The sequence below is a fragment of the Hyperolius riggenbachi genome, chromosome 1, assembly GCF_040937935.1.
Source record: "Hyperolius riggenbachi isolate aHypRig1 chromosome 1, aHypRig1.pri, whole genome shotgun sequence".
NCBI classification, from domain to species: Eukaryota; Metazoa; Chordata; class Amphibia; order Anura; family Hyperoliidae; genus Hyperolius; species Hyperolius riggenbachi.
The window spans coordinates 388,881,117-388,904,127 of NC_090646.1; positions in this window are offsets into that span (position 1 = coordinate 388,881,117).

A 23,011-nucleotide genomic window follows, 5' to 3' on the forward strand; every position below is an offset into this window, starting at 1 on the left:
TCACATAGCTTGATTTCCCAACTGCACAATAATGCCATTAACATCCAGCGTGCTGTGAGACAGAATCTACTGCAGCTCAAAATGAATTCTACATTCCTGAATCTCAAGAGTTCAGAGAAGCAAATATCTGCTAGCATTGTTAATTAGCCTCCTTTACAATTACCGTCTTCCTGGAATAGGGTGGTTCCAATTCCCACCACAGTTCTTATCCCATGTCTCTCTGCTGAAGACCATTCCTATTACCCTGAACCTCGTGCTGCATTTAACTCCTGGTCTACTATATTACACTTAATACCTAGATACCTGATCTTCAGCTTTTCATTCGGCTAATAGCATGCAATCTTCACAGCTAAAGATGCCTCACTGCATTTATAGTCAGGAAATTCACTGTGGAACAACATTTTTTTTCTCTTTTACGGAAGATTAGTGTACTTTATAAAACCTTGACATATGTGTCACAGGTCACTAATTAAGAGAGCATAGTACAAGCCATAAACCATGATTCGAGATAGGAAAGACGCCTAGATAACAAAAAATTACATAATAAGCCTTGTTACTTAAATCATAATGTTATAAATACGTTATAATGCATAAAAGAAAAAAAATAACTCTATAGTAATAAATATTACCATAGTCCTTCTTAAACCAAATCACACATCTTAGCATCATGAATATGAATGAGTACTCTGCTGCTCTGCTGAATATATCTTCTCATTCTTCTGAAGAACAATTAAAGTGAAAAAATATGCATTCATTTTTAGATTAAATGTCTTGATCCCTAAGTGCATAGCTGTATTTTTTAAGGAACATAAAAGAGATGGCATCTTTTGAGGACATGTAACACAGCTGTACTACACTTGAGGCCTCAAGCTGCAAAATTTTTAAAAATATACAGGACTGTAATTTTAGAAAGGCTAAAAATCTCAAATTGTTGCATTATTTTAGTAAGGTATGTTGACATCTTTTTAAATTTGACTGTTTGCAATGACAACTTTACAAACAACATGCTTTTTATTGACACAGGACAAAAAAAGAATCAAAAAGTATTCATTAACCTTACTGTAGGGAAGGGGGAGGAGTTCAGTCATTATCAGCGAGGGCCATTTCGGTGCAAGGTAAATCCGAAAAATTACTAACCCAGTTCCTGCACACACTTTGGCCCGGTGCTGATTGCTATTCCCCCTCCTAGTTGTAGCAACTAGGGGGACACGTTATTTGGGGATTGGCTATTGGCGGCAGTTGAATTACTCGCAATTTCTTTTACTAATCTGTGCAGTGCCTGGCTGAAACTCCAGGCGCCCAAATCAGGCATGCAGCACTCCGGGCGCCCAAATCAGGCATGCAGATGTCAAAACGACCAGCGCACTGCTGCACCAAAATCAGCTGCCTCAAGGGGGAGGGCCTGCCTGTACAGCTTTTAGAAAATTTTCTTTAAAACAGACAAAAAAGAAAAACAAAAGCCCTTCAAAGGACTTTAGTTATTTATTTATTTATTTATTTAGTTAATTAAGTAATTTGAGTTAGTTTTTACTTTTTTTTTTTACAACTTTTGCATATCCTCAGCTTTAGACTGTTTCTCTCTGGTTATTGGTTAATTTTAAATTCTTGGTACTAAACTCCAGCTTAAAAAAACGTACTTTAAGCACAGTTTGCTGAAACATTACCTTTTTGTAATCTTTGGTTCATTACTTTAGTTCATACTGATGTATGATTGATAATGATTGCATGTTTGCCTTAAATTTTTATATACATTTAAGATTTGTATTCACTGTGTCCCATCATCTGTCGGTCCAACAAGTTTTCATCATGAAACAACTCTCTCAACATCAGTTTTAGTTTCATCAGTCCACAGCACCTTATTCCAAAATGAGAGGGAAAATAGGGACACCGAGAGCCTAATATAGTGTAGTAAATTGAGAGGTGGATGAATGAAAAGTATATATAATGGATATACTCACAAGTCAGGATCACCATACAGGCAACCACTGTGTAGGCAAGTGAGGAGATTAGCCCTGTCCTCACTCAGGATTAAGAATCAGAATCAGAATCAGAATCTGTTTATTTCGCCAAGCATGATTTGGGTCATGCCCGGAATTGGTTTTAGCAGCACAGAACACCTTAGACTTTGTTTACATAGACACACTGACAGTAGAAGAGAGCAGTAAATACAGCAAAAAAAGTAATCAAAGTAATCATAAAAAACAACATGACAGTAAGCAACTCATCAGCAGATACAGAGACATTTCAATAGGAGCAGCACAGAGAGTAGAACATTAGTATTAACACTGGTGTCAGACTACGTAGGTGCCTCCCTGGGTGGCGGGGGACCCTGAATGGCTCGTACAGACTTCAAGAGTCTCACTGCTGTGGGGAAAAAAGTGTCCCTGTGCCTTGATGTCTTGGTGGGGATGGCCCGGAATCTGCGCCCCAACGGGAGCCGTTGACATAAGCGATGGCCTGGGTGCGTCGAGTCGTTTGCAATCCTTGTTGCTCTGGAACACATCCTGGCCTCATGAATGAGATCCAGTGGGGGAAGGGGCTTCCCGATTATTTTCTTTGCAGTTTTGATGACCCTCTGGATTTTGTATCTGTCGCTGGTTGTGGCCCCAGTGTACCAGACGAGGATGGAGGAGCAGAGGACAGACTCGATCGTGGCAGAGTAGAAGGACTTTAGGAGTTCGTGGGCCATACCGAACTTTTTTAGTTGCCGCAGGAAGAAGAGTCTCTGCTGGGCCTTCTTTTGGGTTGAGATGGTGTTGGCTTTCCAGCTCAGATCGTCCGTAATGGTCGTGCCCAGGAGACGGACACTGGAGACTCTACTGACTTCGGACCCATTAATATGGATCGGGCGGGGGGTGGTGGTGCTCCGCCTTCTGAAGTCAATAACCATTTCCACAGTTTTGGAATTATTTAGATGTCGCTCTCTGTAGATAGGAGAAGAAGGAGATTCGACCCCTCCACCAAGGGAGGACAACGATATTGTAGAGAGAACCGAGGCGCCAAAAGAATAAAAGCATATATCTAAAACTTATAAAATTCTTAGGGAGGCAGTGGTGGATGCACCTCCCCAAAGTAGACAGGATACTGTAGATTTAGATACAAGAAAATGTATTTATATACTCCAACAAACAGTGTAACACGTTTCGCGGGTATATTCCAGCTTCTCGTGAACAGAGGCGCTTATCGTGACCTTAAGACTGCACTGTGTGTACTCCTGTTCGTTATTGCCTGAAGAAGCAGGAATATACCCACGAAACGCGTTACACTGTTTGTTGGAGTATATAAATACATTTTCTTGTATCTAAATCTACAGTATCCTGTCTACTTTGGGGAGGTGCGTCCACCACTGCCTCCCTAAGAATTTTATAAGTTTTAGATATATGCTTTTATTCTTTTGGCGCCTCGGTTCTCTCTACAATATTATTCCAAAATGAAGCTGGCTTGTCCAAATGTGCTTTAGCATACCTCAGGCAGCTCTATTTGTGCTGTGGGTAGAGAAAAGGCTTCCTCTGCATCACTCTCGCATACAGCATTACCTTGTGTATAGTGCGCCGAATGGTTGAATGATGCACAGTGACTCCATCTACAGCAAAATGATGTTGTAGGTGTTTGGTGCTGGTCTGTGGGTTGACTCTGACTGTTCTCACCATTCGTTGCTTCAGTCTATACGAGATTTTTGTTTAGTCTGCCACTTCGAGCCTTAACTTGAACTGAGCCTGTGGTCTTCCATTTCCTCAATATGTTCCTAACTGTGGAAACGGACAGCTTAAATCTCTGAGGCAGCTTTCTGTATCCTTCCCCTAAACCATGATGGTGAACAATGTTTGTCTTCAGGTCATTTGAGAGTTATTTTGAGACCCCCATGTTGCTACTCTTCAGAGAAAATTAAAAGATGAGGGAAACTTACAATTGACCCCCTTAAATACTCTTTCTTATAATTGAATTATCCTGTCTATGTAGGTCAGGGGTCACTGAGCCTACCAAAACCAATTTGATTTCAAATAATTCGTTCTAAAGGTTTTGGAATCAATAAAATGACAACAGTGCCCACATTTATGCACCTGCCTAATTGTGTTTAAACAATTATTGCACACTTTCTATAAATCCAATAAACTTCATTTCACTTCTCAAAGATCACTGTGTGTCTCCTATATGATATATTTAAAGGAATACTATCGATACCCAAGTGTTCTAAAATGACAGTGTGCAAATAATGTCTAAGTAGCTGTGTAAACATTTTCCTACTTTTCATGTTAAATATCAGAGGCAAAAACTGTAATTTATTGAGGGTAGGATTTAGCTATATTGGGACAAATCAATTGCAGAAGGGGTGTCTGCTTCAATGCACAGCCAGAGTTGCATATCAGACTACAGAAAGAAAATATCAAACATATCAAACTCTGAAAGCAAAAACAGTATAAAAAGCTGTGACAATTAGTTACATTTCCTCTGCTCTCTTCAGACACTTCAGTTAGAAACACAGGACACAGGATCTGCAGCTGTTGGGAGCTCTCTTCTCTGTCACACACAGAGCTACACATAGATTTAACTGTTCAAGTGTGAGGGGAATTTCCCTCTCCTCATGGCTCAGTCAGCCGTCAGTTTTGGCGTCAGTAAAGATTCAAAGTATTTTGCTAACAGTAAACAAAGAAGTTGCTACTAAAATGTATACACCAGTACTTAGCAGCACTTCCCAAACAATTCCTGTGTCAATTGAAAAAAATAAGTGAATCGATAGTATTCCTTTAACTGAAATGTTTTATAGTAACAACCAACGATTTATACAGGAAAATCATGACAATTAACAAGCTTGCCCAAACTTTCGCATCCCACTGTATATTAATAATAATAATATCTGGCCAGATGGATCTTTTTCTACAGAGGTATACCAACTTCACATTGAATCTCTTACACTTCTCTAGACTCTATAGAGTATTTTTGTCACCTTTATCTTTCTAGCTGAAGTGTTTAACTCTGAGTGGTGATCCAAAGGCTTTTGGTGCCTTTGGATTACCACCTGCACTGTTCTCACATGTGACCTAATTTTGTTAATGCATTGTTTCTGGTAATGCGTCATGTTTAATACTCTTTTTGATGTGTTCCCATGCCACAACTATAAACTATAACTTTGAACAAGCAGTATTGCATTTTGAAACATGGCTATAGAGTTTAATTGCTATATTTGCTTTTACATTTTTATACAGTCTTACTATTTGAGTATATTCATTATGTCTTCTGGCTCATATAACAAGAAATTCATTCCTATACATTTAATAACATACATTGTTATCCTGCACTAAAGAGAATGGGGCATCTCATCAGCTTTGCTACAAATCCCATTAAGCAGGAGCAAGCAAAGGGCAGAAAAGCAAGAACAGTCTCCTGCCATAATAACAAGGCTGTGTCTGATCATTGCCGCTCTAAAAAGGGTCTTTCTAGAAACTGAGTTAAGTGTATTTTTAAAATCATCTATAATTACTGATGCTATAATGAGAGCAAGGAATTCCTACAGAGAATATGACCAATCAAAAGCCTTTGCTTTCATATGGCAGACAAAATAAAGATATTTTGAGCAACAAGACCCAGTTAAGCTACATTTGTAGGCTATGGTTAGAGTAAGCAGGATCAGCCTTCATTGTAGGAGGAAATGCAGCAGATGGCATTTTCTTGTACAGAAGGGAGAGCAGGAGAGAGAGAGAGAGGGAGAGAGAGAAAGAGAGACTGAATGGACAACAGCCTTTCAGTTACCATAACAACCAGACAAGGCAGTTTACCAAAGTAGAAAACAGATCCTCTTGCTGGAACCCTCGCAGCTATGAAAACCTCTACTGCTGCTCTTGCAGTGGAGAAGAAAGAGTACTGATTTTGTTGCTACTTATGTTTAATGCTTGCTTTACACATGGAAATATCTGTCTCCCCGGTTACAGTTATAAGAGTAAATGAAAAATACATGAAAATATAAAAATATGTAGTAAAGGTTCACATTTAAAGAGGACTTGAAATAGCAGATAATAAAACTACTGTAAGATAAAATTGCATACTGCCTTACTAATCCCTTGCAGTTTGTTGGTGTTAGTGAAGTCAATTGTTCCTCATTAGTTTGAACACAAAAGCTCAGGATGACACAAAGATAAATTCTGGGGTTCCCCATCACCCCTAAATTTTCCCAGACCCTTTTTTTAACACTTGACCCTAATATCACTCCTTGGTCTGTGCCTAACTCTAACTAACCCTACTATGCCTTGCACTAATCTTAACTTCTTAATTGTGATTGCCTCTTATACATAACCATAAACTCCTGTCTTATTATTTCTCTGTCATGTACCTAAACTTAACCTTTAACATTTACAAATGCCTAACATTACGCTCTACTCTTTAGGTAATATTTAACCCTAACCTATGCCCCACGGTAATTATATTCCAAGCCTAACCCCAAAACATCTCTGCAACCCCTCATCCGAACACTCCTCTAATGCTTCACACTAACATCTCTTAAATTTCTCTTACTTTCCTGACATCCAAAATTTTTTAATACTTAGATAGGTACATACTTTACAGTATCTCACAAAAAAAGAGTACACCTCTTATATTTTCTTTTGGGAGCAAGTTGGTCTTCACCTGCCAAAGCCAACTTCCTTTATGTTGACCTCTTTTTCGAATGTCAGTTGTGGTCGACTTTAGTTTCAAACATTTAAATTGTGAGAACACCATAAGAAAAACATACATCTGAAGTATGTGGATGAATATCCACAGGTATAAAATGAATACACATCATGCACAGTAGGTTAGAGAAAATACTGAGACTTGCACAACAAGCTATCCTTACAGTTTACTGTACGCACATTATGCAGCATATAAAAAAAAAACAAAAACAAAACAAAACACTATAGCCAAGAATAAAATAATGGACTAAGGTGTAGGGCCATCCAGAGCTGTATTAGGTTTGACAAAACTGGACATTTCTGTTGGTCTACTCCTCCAGATAAACAGAGGTCTAAGCACATCATCATAATTGAGTCTATCAGGTCTCACCCCCTCTGAAAAAAAAAATCAATGCCACTTTTTCTGACAGACTACAAATATTTTATAAAACATGGGATTCCTGTATCAAGAGGAGACGTGCATGTCTCCTCTTGATCCAGGGATCCCATATTTTATAAAATATTTGTAGTCTGTCAGAAAAAGTGCCATTTTATTTTTTTCAGAGAGATTTATTCTATTAACACTGGTCAATACAGGGGTATATGCAATACCACTGAGAGGCTAATGCCGTGCATAGACGGCGCGTTACTTGCGCCTGATCGAGCCAGCGGCTCGATACCGGCGCATCCCCGCTCGTCCGCGCGGATCAATTGCCGTTCGTTCCCGCCGGCGCTTCCTTATCACCGCTCGATTCCCTGCCATTGTCCGCCAGCAGGAATCGAGCGGGCGCGGGTCGAGCGGCATGACCGGGCCAGCTGAATATTATCAGCTGGCCGGATCAGCTGGTCGATACACGGTACAGAAACGTACCGTGTATCCCCAGCATAAAACAACTTTGGCCAAGAAAACAACATGTTTAATTAGTCTATCCTTCAGGTGTTTAGTCTTATCGGCTCTAAAAAAAAAATTTAAGTAAAAAGTAGAAAGATGTTTGAACCTTTACAGAAGCAGGTTTCAAAAAGAAAAGAAAAAAAGCTATTTGAGTCCAAAATTTAGAAGCTACTGGGCAGGACCACCAGTTATGGCCCACCTTAAAGTCATCAATCTTTTAAAATTCTAATGTGTTTTTGTATATATGTTTGTGTGTCTGAGTCAGACCTGTTGTTACTGCCTCCTAATAATAGGATAAATATTTCTCTCCATAGTTTCATAATGCTCAAGCATATGAAATTAGGAATTTGATTGACTTCTGAGTAATTAGACACGTTCACAGACTTTTGATCACGCATAGTTGCAATAGTATATTGTATACAATAGGCGTATGTGCTCCTATTATTACATTTCTGATAGATTAAGAAAAAATAATGAAAAATTATAAACACCCCCATCTCCATAAATGTAATATACATTGCTGTGCCTTAGGACAGGAGTGTCAAGCACAATCATATAAGTGCCAAAAATCTAAAACACTGTCCAAGTTGCGGGCCAAGTTGTTTATTACGATCAACATTTATTGAATAGTCTCAAACTGATAATATTTCCACTAGAAAGACTGCCACTAGTGTGCGCCTCTGGATGGGAAGGCAGTGTGCTCTCATCTGCAGTAAGGAGTGAATGGAGAGCAACAACCTGTGCTGTATACATCACTTTATGAACATACTCACAGAAAACTGGAAGTTACATTTATATTGAAGGATGCCCAGGCAGGTGGGTGACAGGACTGACAACTGCAAATAGATAACATCTGTTTCATGTAAAAAGAACACTTGCTTGCTACTTTGAAGGTATGGAAGGGAAGGGCAAAGACATGCTTTTAAACATGTGCCACGCATGAGTGCCAACTGCAGACCCATTCCTACCCATACCCATATATGACCAATCAAATGCACGCATGTGCACAAGGCAAAAAAAATTAAGTGTGCTAACATACATGCATCGGGTATGGTCCACCATCTTCATGGAAATACCAGATGCCACTGATACAAGCAGAGTGACATCATACTATGTGGTAACTTCCAGTTTGCTGTACACATGTATGCAGCACAGGTTGCTGCTTTCCACCTCTGCCTTTCTTTTATGGATTAGAGTCATGGCCATTCTAAGCTCTTGTAGGCCACATAGAATGTTGAGGCAGACTTTGAGTATGACACCTTTGCCTTAGGGGATTTTTCCTAAAGGGAAATTATTTAGCCAATCCTTATCAAATCATAAATAAAGTGATGAGGTGTTAGCAAGAGTCTGTTAAAACCAGCATTACTTTTCTGACTATGTTAGGTAAGAGATATCGAGAACCCATATAAATATAAGAAATAAGATGTATTGGGTCAAAAAGTTTATGCTCCACAGAAAATACAGAAATCATAACACCAAAGGTATACCGAATAACAGCTATAAGGATGTAACAATAATATACAAGCACATCACCTGTAGCTACATTCAAATATAGTGCATTGAACAAAGAAGCTTGTAAGCAGTATATACTGTATATATATATATATATATATATATATATATATATATATATATATATATATATATATATATATATATATATATGTATGTGTATATATATATATATATATATATATATATATATATATATATATATATATATATATATATGTATATATATATATGTACATATACTGTATATATATCCCATCAATAAAAGTCATTCTGACTATTGCAATTAATTTTAACTGCCTCTTTGCTTATTTTTCTAATAATCTGTATTACATTATTCTTATGACATAATATTGCATTGTCTTTTCATATAAAAAAATATGCATCATAGTGTGAATTGAAATGAACATTATTTAGGAGGTGTTTATACCACGTACAACGTCTTCCATGCAGAACTCACACATCTATTTTCTCTGGAGGTGACTGTATTGTCTTTTCAGTCATTAATCAAGCAATCTGTCTCTACTGTCAGATTCATTCCTGAGGCACAAGACTGAGAAGTAACTGAAAAAACCGTTTGAGAATTATTAAAAAAATCATATCTGATAACTTTTGAAGGGCAAAAACATTTTAAGTATAATTCCGAGAAGCACTAATAAATCTCTGAAGTTATATCAGTTATTCCAATTACTTTTAAATATATTTTCCCCATATATAATCCTTTTTAAAAGATGGTCTAAATGTGCCTTTTCTATACCTGAAAAGATTTTTGTATTTTACAGCTAGCTTAAATGACCTGCCACAAGGTGTTTCTATGCCTTTTTATAAGGGAACGTTTTCACTACATGCAAATTTGTGCGCATTTTCTGCACACAAATTTGCATAGCAATGTCTTTCAATGAGCCTGTTTTCATTCTATCCAGAATCTGTATGCAAAAACTTCTGCACAGCAGTATTGTCAGTCTCAAAAATTCTCATGCCTCTAGTGGAAACATGCCCTAAAAGTTCATTCTCCCACGCAGAATCTATTGTTCCTCTACGTGACTCTTTTATGTCGGAAGCTGGCAATAATTATATTTGTATCTCTAATCATCTTTCTGAAAAATTTGCTAACATAAGTTATTCAGAATTTTGTGTCGGATAACGTTTTCAGGATAAAATTAATAAATAGGTTTAAAATATACATAATACTTAATTCCCAGGTCATTGATACAGCAAGGAATTCTCTTTTCTTAAAAGGTTTCAATCAGTAATGTTATTTTTTTAATAATAGCCAATTCAAAGAAACTTCAAAGAGTTCCGTTTTTAGCAGTGTTTATGTTTAGGATTGGATGGAAGTGGATTTTTACCAGAAAAAAAACATTTTCCTGTATGTAAATTCTAAAGTGCTGAATTTCATGTCTTTTTCCCCAGGGTCCCTCCATAAGAATGTTTTAGTTCCTGGTAACTAAATATCAAGCATGTATACACGTAGTATGTGCACATTTAACCACTTGAGGACCGTAGGCTTACGATTGCATACAACAGAGCTTTCTGTTGGTGGGCTGTGATCGCTCCTGCTATGTTTGATTATTTTTTTCTATATACTTATTTATTTTTTCAAATAAATTTACCCTTTTTTAAAATTATTTTTATTTCAATCCCTCCCTCCCTCCCCCTCCAGCCAATCATAGCGATTGGTTGTCATAGGCATCAGCCTATGACATTCGATTGCTTCTGTGCCTCCCAGGGGGACAGCCGTGTGCAGTACATCGCTGCCATAGATCGCAGCGCTGTACAGTGTAAATAGACGGCGGTATTGCCGTCTAACAGTCTCCTAGCGGCAATCGCCGCTGGGAGACTGATGAAGCAGATATGCGTGCGCATAGGCACGCGCAATCTCCTGCAAGACCCTGCCCCAGGACTTAATGCCAATTGGCATGGAGCGGTCGACAAGCAGTTAATTAGTGGGGTTGTGAAAATTCTTGTGTTTACAGCAGGGGTCAGGAACCTTTTTTGGATGAGAGAGCCATAAACACCATAAACGCCACAAAATGTATTTTCCTTAGAGCATACATGTCAAACTCTGGCCCGCGGGCCAAATCTGGCCCTCGGAGCCATTAAATTTGGCCCTCAAGGGTTTTCCCTACAGTGCGTTATGTTTGGCCCACTCTAGACCACCAGGGAGGCGATATTGGAGGTGAAGCCCTAGAAAACCAGGGAAGCCATATGGGGGAGGTAGGGGGAAAGCACTAAACACCAGGGAACAGTATGGGGGGGCACTAGACACCAGGGAACTGTATAGGAGTTGGGGGGGCACATTTAGACATCAGGGACCTTTTTAAGGTGGCCAGTAGACATTGAAGATGGCCCGCGACTTGATCCCAGTGTTCAATTTCGGCCCACTTTGTATTTGAGTTTGACACCCCTGCCTTAGAACCATACAATATGTTTCAAACTGGGACAGTGCACAAGCGCAGCAGAGAGCTCACGTCCCTATTGCCATGGAGATGTGTATACAGTTCATCCACTGGGCAGCGAAAGTGTCAGACACGTCTTCAGCTTCTCTTGGGTTTCAGCAACGTCAGCAATTTCCCCGAGAGCCAGACAGGAGAAATACAGACTAGCAGCTTGTACAATTAGCTAGCTGACTTAGTAGGACGAGATCAAGTGACAGGCAGCCTATTGGGCCAATCAAAGTGCGGGGATCTCACCCTACAAAGTCACTGGATCTGACAAAGTCCAGGGTGGGAAAATTGGAACGGTCGTTAGTTTTGGGGGGAGAACGAGTAAGTTAGTAGTGCAGGCTACAGCAAAATTTTACTTGCGCTGTCACACTAAGCTGCGCTGCTTGAGCAGTGTAGCTTAGTGAATCAACCCCCAACTGTGAGCCAGATGTAGCCATGAAAAAAGCCACATCTGGCTCCCGAGCCAAAGGTTCCCTACCCCTGGTTTAGAGCTTCAATACAAGAAAAGAGTGTTATTAGTTTGTTAAACACACACATGAACAGGAACACTTCTTTGAAGGACCTGTGAATTTTCAGGCTTGGTAGATGTGACAGATTGGCCTATATACTAATAACTTTCCTCCAAAAGTTTTCTCCAAAGTCATATTTTGAACCCTTACCAATAAAATAACTTTAAAGCTCTAAGCATGCAAGAAAATACTGAAAATACATTTGATGTTACTAGTTTTTTGTACTTTTTAGAATTGTATGTTTTTCTAGATATTTCAGTAAATCTCTAGACTAGCTGGATTGATATTAATAGAATCATTACTGTATGTGAGAAACCGCTACTGTGGAAAGAGGAACAGGCTAATTATGTTCCAGCTTGTAAACCAGTACTTTATGACCCTTATCTATTAAACTGTTTTCATAACTTATTAGATGTTTGGAATTCTCATCAATCAGTTTTGATAATATTATTGGCTGAACGTTAGTTGGGGAAGGTGATGTTTTTAATCAATCGTACATAGGAGAGGGGGATGATAGATGGTCAAATAGCTAGCATTGGCAGCATTAAACAGATTTCTGGTGAAATGTAATAGGAAACAAGAAATACAATGTAGCAAAATGATCACTACCACCCCCATTCAATTTCTGACCAGTAATCATTTGCTGGCAGATAGTGAGTACATGGCTTTTGTCTCCTAATTGTTGGATTCCAAAATTGGGAACAAAAATTATTTTATACCTGTTATTGCTTTTAATACCCCAGTTTACACTGACTATATGGAAAAAGAATGGACAAAAAAAGCCCAAAAATAATTTTTAAGGGCTAGCTGAGAAAATGTCATAACTTTCAGCAGTTTCAAATTGTCATCAGAATCAGAATAATTTATTTCGCCAAGTACAAAGGGAGGTTGTACCTGGAATTGGTTTTGGCTCATACAGGTTCTGGATGAAGGAGGGATAATGTCCGAAAGCCAAGAGCCGAGGTTGCCATACTACAGCACCACCAGTCGCACTTTGCATCATATATCATCCCTAAGGAGACATCAAAGGGGGGGGGCAGAGGGAGGCAAAATTTGAGCAGTGATGATCCAGTTCTTCATGAAGGAAACCTGCGGCTGACGCTGCTGAGGATCCTGATTGTTGACTTCTGGCATCTGGCAGTGCTGGCCAAGGTGTTCCAGTTCAAAAGGTGCAGTAGTGTTAATTTCTGTGGTGGGTCCCGATTCCTGTCAGCATTCGACAGGGCTGGTCAAGATAATCTGATTGTCACACGAGGCGGCCCTTACTTCCACATTAGCAGCTGGCATAATGGAGGGGCTGAACCAAAGGTGGCCCTGCTGCGGTGGAGCATCAGCAGCCGATGGATGGATGGAATTCAGTTTGGTAAAAGATCAGCAAGGTTTTCATATAAAACTTTTTTTAGGTTAATCATGGTACACCACTATTGTCTCAAACAAAAGCCAAGAAGTGTACCCTCCTTACCATGAGCTCTGTACCACTGCATCTGCGTCCATATTACAGTTTCCTTACTGACATGAACAAATTATAATTTCATCCTCTATGAGTAAAAGAATTTTAGTCACAGACATCTTCTAGCATGCTTGATGGTCCTTGCGACTGATGCTAACAGCATTTGTTGCATTAGTGTGCTTGTATTTTCTGACCATTTTTGACCATTAACCCCATAGAATCCTTTATTATCTCTGGAGATATTTATGGCCAGTTCTTTCTATCAGAAGCAGGAGAGTCTTCCTACTTTGTACAATCTCCTAGGTTGATTGCTTTCATACTGTTATAGCAGAAATCAACCTGCCAAGGGCCTTTATCCCAGCATCATCACAGCCGTAATAACCTTCCTAAACTGTTTCCTCTTCCTTGACAGCAGCTGACAGCCTCTCTTGCTGGCAGTTTCCTTACAAAAATTACAGCCATGATGAACACCACAGCCATTTTATATCACCCTTTACCGTCATGTGTTCACAAAGCATTTTTTTGCCACTAATGAATTGTCTCTTTTGTGTGAAAAAAAAACATTCCACCATTTTTTTATGATTTTGATAAGTTTTATGAGTAATCTAGGAATTGAGCTTGAAAGCTTAATTTTACATTTTTACAGTTTTCCTAACAAATGTTTGTTAATGGATATATGTTTCTTAGCTATCTCTGTGCTGGAATGAACAAGATTTTCTGGTGCATTTCAGTAATCACTTCCACAGACAAATTTATGGAAAGCTTCACATTCAGTGCTGATGCTGCGAGCCTTTCTATCCACACATTTGCATTCGGCATAGTCAATGCAATGTGCCAGAGACTGGCATTCTCTTGGTTTTGGTCCAGCAGAATATGATCAGTTCAGTAAGCTGGTTAGGTTGAGTGATTATGGTGCGTTTTGAATGTACTTTTCCACACTCGCTCTTGCAGCAAAGTAATGTACATCCCATGAAAAACAGCTAATGGATCAGCCATGTCCATGTTCAATGCCCCGAATCAGCTGACTTCGGAGCGCGGCTCTGAGAGCTGAGCGCCGAAACTGGGTGCCATCATAGCAGCAATGCTATGATGCGCACCCCGTGTAGTGGTAATCGGGGCTCTGGGGGCTGCCAGACCCCGAATTACATCTCACTCCGAGCGACAACTTGGATGGGGAATAGTATTTAGCGCCGCCTCGGAGGTTAGCGGCAGCAGGGAGAGCCGTCATTCGGCTCTCCCCGCGCCGAACTGAGCAGCGCCGATATGACATGCACCCCAATGCCCTGGGGTGTGTGGCAGTGACGTACCTACCGTCAAGCGGCAGGGGCGGCCCGCACCGGGTGTCTTCATGGTAGGGGGTGACACCCGGAGTCCTGTGTGGCCGCCACTGCCCTGTGTTGCCGCTTGGGGTTTTACACCCGTCGCCTGCTGAACCCAACCCCGCGGCCATCCCCGCTGACACAACCCTCCCCCCCCCCCCCCCGGCCGTCCCCGCTCGTCCCTGTCACTATCTAACCTGGGGAGTCCCTTTCACTATCTAACCTGGGGGGGTCCCTGTCGCTATCTAACCTGGGGGGGTCCCTGTCGCTATCTAACCTGGGGGGTCCCTGTCACTATCTAACCTGGGGGGGTCTCTGTCACTATCTAACCTGGGGGGTCCCTGTCACTATCTAACCTGGGGGGGTCCCTGTCACTATCTAACCTGGGGGGGTCCCTGTCGCTATCTAACCTGGGGGGTCCCTGTCACTATCTAACCTGGGGGTCCCTGTCACCATCTAACCTGGGGGTCCCTGTCGCCATCTAACCTGGGGGTCCCTGTCGCCATCTAACCTGGGGGTCGCTGTCGCCATCTAACCTGGGGGTCGCTGTCGCTATCTAACCTGGGGGTCGCTGTCGCTATCTAACCTGGGGGTCCCTGTCGCTATCTAACCTGGGGGGTCGCTGTCGCTATCTAACCTGGGAGGTCCCTGTCGCTATCTAACCTGAGGGGTCCCTGTCGCTATCTAGCCTGGGGGATCCCTGTCACTATCTAACCTGGGGGTCGCTGTCGCTATCTAACCTGGGGGTCGCTGTCGCTATCTAACCTGGAGGTCGCTGTCGCTATCTAACCTGGGGGGTCCCTGTCGCTATCTAACCTGGGGGGTCCATGTCGCTATCTAACCTGGGGGGTCCCTGTCGCTATCTAACCTGGGGGGTCCCTGTCGCTATCTAACCTAGGGGTCCCTGCCGCTATCTAACCTGGGGGTCGCTGTCGCTATCTAACCTGGGAGGTCCCTGTCACTATCTAACGTGGGGGTCTCTGTCGCTATCTAACCTGGGGGGGTCCCTGTCGCTATCTAACCTGGGGGTTCCCTGTCGCTATCTAACCTGGGGGGTACCCTGTCGCTATCTAACCTGGGGGGTCCCTGTCGCTATCTAACCTGGGGGTCCCTGTCGCTATCTAACCTGTGGGTCCCTGTCACTATCTAACCTGGGGGGTCCCTGTCGCTATCTAACCTGGGGGGTCCCTGTCGCTATCTAACCTGGGGGGGTCCCTGTTGCTATCTAACCTGGGGGGTCCCTGGTCCCTGTCGCTATCTAACCTGGGGGGTCCCTGTCGCTATCTAACCTGGGGGGTCCCTGTCGCTATCTAACCTGGGGGGGGTCCCTGTTGCTATCTAACCCGGGGGGGGGGGGCCTGTCGCTATCTAACCTGCATGGTCGCTGTCACTATCTAACCTGGGGGTTGCTGTCACTATCTAACCTGGGGGTCGCTGTCTCTATCTAACCTGGGGGTCGTTGTCACTATCTAACCTGGGGGGTCGCTGTCACTATCTAACCTGGGGGTCGCTGTCACTATCTAACCTGGGGGTCGCTGTCACTATCTAACCTGGGGGTGCTGTCACTATCTAACCTGGGGGTCCCTGTCACTATCTGAACTGGGGATTCCTGTCACTACCTGAACTGGGGGGCACCTGTCACTATCTAACCTGGGGGTGCTGTCACTATCTAACCTGGGGGTCCCTGTCACTATCTTAACTGGGGATTCCTGTCACTACCTGAACTGGGGGGCATGTCACTACACACACTGGGGGTCGCCAGTCACTACCTAAACTGGGGGCTCCTGTCACTACCTAAACTGGGGGGCACCTGTCACTACATACACTGGGGGCTCCTGTCACTACCTAAACTGGGGGGTACCTGTCACTAACTGAACTTGGGGGCTCCAGTCACTAATTGAGCTGGAAAACTCCAGTCACTAATTGAGCTGGGGGGCTCCTGTAACTACCTAAACTGGGGGGCTCCTGGCACTACCTAAACTAGGGGGCACCTCACTACCTAAACTATCTAGGCCATCCAGCCCAACATCACCACCAGCCAACCAGCCCAGAATCACTGGCAAAAAGGCCACAGCATCACCACCAGTCAGGTCAGCATTTACTTCAACCAGCCAAGCCCAGCCACAGCATCACCGCCAGTCAGCCCAGCCACAGCATCACCGCCAGCCAGCCCAGCCACAGCATCACCGCCAGCCAGCCCAGCCACAGCATCACTGCCAGGCGTTTTAGCCCACACATCATCCCCAATCCAGACAAAAATAGTATTGCCAGCCAGGCACAGCAGCCAGTACAGGAAAATTCAGAAGCCAGGTGAGATGTGTCTACCATATTTATGTGAAATGCTGTCTATTTATGTGCCTCATGACTGCTGAATTTGTGTTGTTGGGGGACTCATGGTTACTGGATTTGTCTTGTTGGGGGCCTCATGATTTGTTGGGGGCCTCAAGATTGCTGAATTTGTCTTGCTGGGGGCCTCATGATTTGTTGGGGGCCTCATGACTGCTGAATTTGTCTTGTTGGGGGCCTCAAGATTGCTGAATTTGTCTTGCTTGGGGCCTCATGATTGCTGAATTTGTCTTGTTGGGGGACTCATGATTTGTTGGGGGCCTCAAGATTGCTGAATTTGTCTTGTTGGTGGCCTCATGATTGCTGAATTTGACTTGTTGGGGGCCTCGATTTGTTGGGGGCCTCAAGATTGCTGAATTTGTCTTGTTGTGGGCCTCATGATTGCTAACTGTGAGACTATGGGAAAAGCTGAATCATCATCATATGAGAGAATAGCATTAAACCTACTTCTTTTAGCTTTTTAAAACAGAAAATAAAACTGGGAGGTTCTAAAAAAAAATACATTTTCAGGAGTAGGATGGATGAAATGGTTTATCTTCACAGTTTATTTTCAACTTGGATTTTCCATAATGTTCATGTATGAGTTAAAATGTTTGTATTTAGTTTAAATTGCTGTTAGCACTTTGCGATAGATAAGTGACTTTTCGCCACCACTGTCCTAATGTAATGTCCCACCATTGCTAAGTTCATGTAAACTTGAATCCACCCGTGACCACACCCACATTTTGGTCTATGACCACACCCATTTTTCACGCAACTTAGCCCCAATTAGAGGGGGGGGGGGTGACTGTGGATAATCAGCACCGGGTGCCAAATACCCTAGGTACGCCACTGGTGTGTGGCTAAATGCTATATCCAGGAGACAGAACTCCTAACTAGCAACTTACCAATTGGCTGTCAGTCACCAATGAGGTGTATCTATTATTATGATCTTGGTTAGCCTCATCCCTCACAATTTATATTGCAATAACCAAGTATTTTTACCAAATAATTTTAAATGCATTATTTTTTATAGCATTGCATCGCACCGTGATGGAAACAGAGTGAATATACTTGGAATGGATACTTCTAGTAGTCCATCATATCACACATAAGTGGTAACAGTGTACAATCAAGAGCGTATCAGTAATGGGCACCTTAAAGGATACTTTAGCCCTCATTTAAAAATGACACCCTGTGTGTGTGTGGGGAGGTGCACATAGGCTTACCGCACCTCCCATGGCCTGGTGTTCACCTGCTGTGCCTCCTGTTCCTCATTTCCTGGTCGGTGCACTCTGACCTGGACATACTGCACTGCGCATGCACAGTATGTCCTATTGGGCTTCCTGGGATGGCGCTCACCAGTGGAGCGTGAGGACCTACCTGGAACGTGCACTCTTCACCGGTGAGCACCATCACAGGAAGCCCAATAGGACATAAAGCGTATTTGCAGCACAGTATGTCCAGGTCAAAGGGCTCTGAACAGGAAATGAGAAATGGGGAGGCACAGCGGGCGAACCATAGAAGACATTGGGCCACGGGAGGTGGGTAAGCCTATGTGCACCTCCCCACACACATACAGTGCATCATTTTTAAATTTTAGCAAAGAAACAGCAATGAGACTGGCACTCAAACAGTCCTGGAATACAGCAACTGGACCCTGGTTCCTAGCGATACGTGCTCTAGGTCTCATACACTTAAGTATTTCCCACAGAACAGACACATCTTCTGCTCGTTTTCTTCTATTGTCCTGCCCGCGGTATCGAGCAGGAAATCAATCCGGCGGGTGATCGGGCACGTCGGATTTTATCAGCGGCCCCCATCAGCGGCTCGATTTAGCGGGAATAAACGTACCGTGTATTCCTAGCATAACAGAAAATTGTATGGTGTGAACTTTATCTATCTGGCAGGTGAATCTAACAGAAAATTGTATGGTATATTCCCAGCAGAGGATCAGCAGAAAAGTCAGGCAACTGGTATTGCTTAAAAGGAAATAAATATGTCAGCCTCCATATAACTCTCACCTTGGGTTCACTTTAAAAGTTTTGAAAACATGTGTGCTCAAAGGAAAATCATTCCTTTAATGTCCACAAAAAAATACCGGGCAATGATCAGCAAGAAAAATATATATTTTTAATAACAGGAAATTTCAAAAGCAGCCAAAAAAACATACCCAGCTTTTGCACACAGTTGACAGTCTATGCAACCCATCCTACCGAAAACCCAACACTACATCTTCAAAGGACCTATGTGAGAAATTTTCCATCTCCTTTACAAAGTATCATCCTTTTATCTGCCACTAAATCTACAGCACTAAAAACCTATGCAGAGCCTCATAATGGATGCAAAAGCAGTCTATCTCCATGGTCTGGCATTAAGGTGATTACAGGGAAAAACATCTCAAACATCCTTCTAAACCTTCGCCAGACTACCTGCGACCTTGACCCTGGCCCAATACAGTTCATGTTGAAATGCCCTGATCTGTTCAGGCCAGCAATTTAAGGCTAATTGGCCCAGGCCTTGTAATGTTTTTTGCCTTCCCCTGGTTAACTGGGACATGTGCAGGTTTAGGATGGTGTTTTTTTGTTTTCTTTCTGGTTGGCCTTGATGGACGGAGGCAGTTTTTGAACCAAACTAACTATGTAACTAAAAATAGTAAACTGCTCCTTGCAAGCAGAAAAGTTTCCCACTTGCCTGAAAGAAGCAATCATTAGGACACTACTCACGAAACCATACTTAGATCTGTTGATTTTGAGTAGCTACAGATCTGTCTCCAACCTCCCCTTTCTGGGAAAATCTTATTTGGAGGACATGCCTGCTTGATTATATTTTGGGGGGACACATCTGCTTAATTATATTATTTTGGAGACATGCTGCCTAGTGAAGGTGAACTATGTTCACTTCATAGATTTAATTAATTATGTGCAGAAAAGTTTGTTATTTTCTAATAATTTGTATGTGGTTACATTTTTGCAATTAACACAGCTAAATCATCTGAAATAGTTTTACATATTATGCTGTACTTTTTTTGATGACTGCATAGTGAATTTAAATATAGTTAAATATGTGTCATCTGTTTTTGGAATATAGCATTTCTAGGATATTCCTGTCACCACTTTCACCACTTCAGAAGCATGGCTGGCACTTTTATCCAGCTAAAATAAATTATACATTGTATCTGTAAAGTTACCTTCTAACAACAAATACAGCACTTAACAGCAGTTACAGTTGTGAAAGAAAGTTTAGAAACCATCATGAATATTGCTTCAAAATTACTTAGCTTTACGCAAGTCATACCAATAAATATAGTCAGTATGCTTTACAGACACAGCATTTTACATTGCATATCTGTAAAATGGCTTCTGCACTTCTGTCTGAATAGCTTGTAAAATGGATTTCCACATGAATAGCTTTCAAAATGTGTCTTCTCCTCATAAGTCATAATAATAAACACAGCCATCATTAATAAACAACACATTTTACATTGGTACATATTTATGGAATCAAAATTTTCAACAAGAAATCAAAAAAATAAAGTAATTGTTGGATCTAGGCATTTCTTTCAATAAGCCACTTCCTTTCAGCTTACGCAGGGACATCACCCTTGCAAGGGATGCAGCCACAGGGAGGGCCCATGGGAGGAGAAGCCTATGGGGTGCCCATGGCTCTGCCACTTCCAGGGATGTTTATAGTAGCAGGAGGGGGGCACAAAGCATGAGGGGGGAGCAGTGGACACACACAGTGGCGGGGAGGGGGGCAAACACCCTCCTTCTCCTTGCCCCCCCTTCTGCGCTCTCCCCTCCAGAAATTGCGGCCAGTGGGCAGGGAACACAAGACTCACCTTCCAGGCTCCATGCAACACAGCTCTGCGTGCCGCCAGTCTTCTCAGTCTGCAACTCCACTCACTGTATTTCCTGATTAGCAGAAGTACAGTGAGAAGGGTTGCATTCTCACCGCTACTGTGTTTGCCCACTGCTCCCCCCTCCAGGCTACCTATACTGGAGGCACCTATGGATGGCTAACCTATACTGCGGGCACCTATACCTGGCTAGTGATTGCAATTTTGCAATGCGTTTTTTCAGTGATTGTGCTTTGTGCAACATGCACAATGTTTCCAATTTGTGAAAAATCACAGCACAATTTCAATGTTTTATCATGTTGTGCTTGTGCTTTGCAGTGGGATTCCGATTGCATGCAATTCGCAAAATGCAAACACACAATGGCTTCCATTGATTCCATTGGCATCTGCTTAGGCGGCAATCCAGCTCTGGGATTGTTGCTTCCCTCACAACAATATGTTCTGCTTGTCAGAACGAAATGAGCCGACTAATGTGTTAACAGTATTTAAGAGATCTTTATTGGTACAGTGTCGAATCCCATTGTGGCGACGCAAGAGCTGCAGTGTGTCATGCGCAGTTCATCCAGAAGTGAGGGATACTTTAATTGAAAAAGTCTCATGGTCACCTTCATCATTAGTCTCCTTGAAAAGTATCACGCTGATACATGATGAGGTAACGTACAAGTGTATACACAAACTGTGTACGACTACGGGCTGATCCTGACTGCGCTTTACGTACTACTAAGTCAGAGGTGTCGAGGTACAGAGTAGCAAGGCAATATCGTAGTCAATAAACATGCAGGGTCATACACATAAGTCAGATGTCAGTTATATTGTAAGGATCAGACAAAAACGAAGTCAGGGACAGGCCGAGTCGAACACGTGTATCAGATGGCAGTGGTACAGAAGGACGAGACAAGAGCGAGGTCAAGAGGCAGGCAAAAGTCGGTACACAGATAAATATACAATAAGTTGTATCAATATATTACGATAATATATAATATAACTACAAAATACAAGACTGACTAGAGTACATATATATTGTGCGTCTACACAATATATTAATGTAGCTCTTGAATCTCACTAGCTAGGCCAAGAACCAGTGAACTGATTAGTGTCAAGGCCAACGAGCAAGTGAATACGCTGGCCTTAAAGAGAACCCGAGGTGGGTTTGAAGAATATTATCTGCATACAGAGGTTGGATCTGCCTATACAGCCCAGCCTCTGTTGCTATCCCAAACCCCCCTAAGGTCCCCCTGCACTCTGCAATCCCTCATAAATCACAGCCATGCTGCTGACAAACAGCTTGTCAGAGCTGGCTGTGTTTATCTCTATAGTGTCAGTCTGCTGCTCTCCCCGCCTCCTACAGAACTCCAGTCCCCGCCTGCATCCCTTCCCTCCCTGCTGATTGGAGGGAAGGGACAGGGCAGGGACCGGAGCTATGCAGGAGGTGGGGGAGCAGCTGAGACTGACACTACAGATGTAAACACAGCCTCACAGCATGGCTGTGATTTATGAGGGATTGCAGCGTGCAGGGGGACCTTAGTGGGGTTTGGGATAGCAACAGAGGCTGGGCTGTATAGGCAGATCCAGCCTCTGTATGCAGATAACATTCTTTAAACCCACCTCGGGTTCTCTTTAAATACCCAGGAGGCAGCGCACAAGCCCAGCCCCCAGAAATGACAGCACCTCCTGCAAAAAGGTGTCAGCTGATGACATCACCGCTGACACCCCATCAGACACGCCTCCTCAGCCTATAAAGACAGCTCTGAGCTGCGCGCGTCCTGGCAGAACCAACACGCCGACCCACATCTATAGGGGAGCCGGGGATGCCATCATTCTGATTCACGTCTACAGGGAAGCCGGGCATGCCTTTGATCAAAGGTGAAGAGGAAGCTTGCTCCAGCTGAACCAAACCATCAGAGCAGCTTGCAGAGACCACACCAGGTAAGTTTGTTACAATACACCCCCCTTCCCCCTCGAAGAGTGGGCTCCAGGCACTACCCACCTAGCTTACCAGGATGTTGACAATGGAATTCCTGAATTCATTCATCGGCATGAATTTGCCGTGCAGGAAC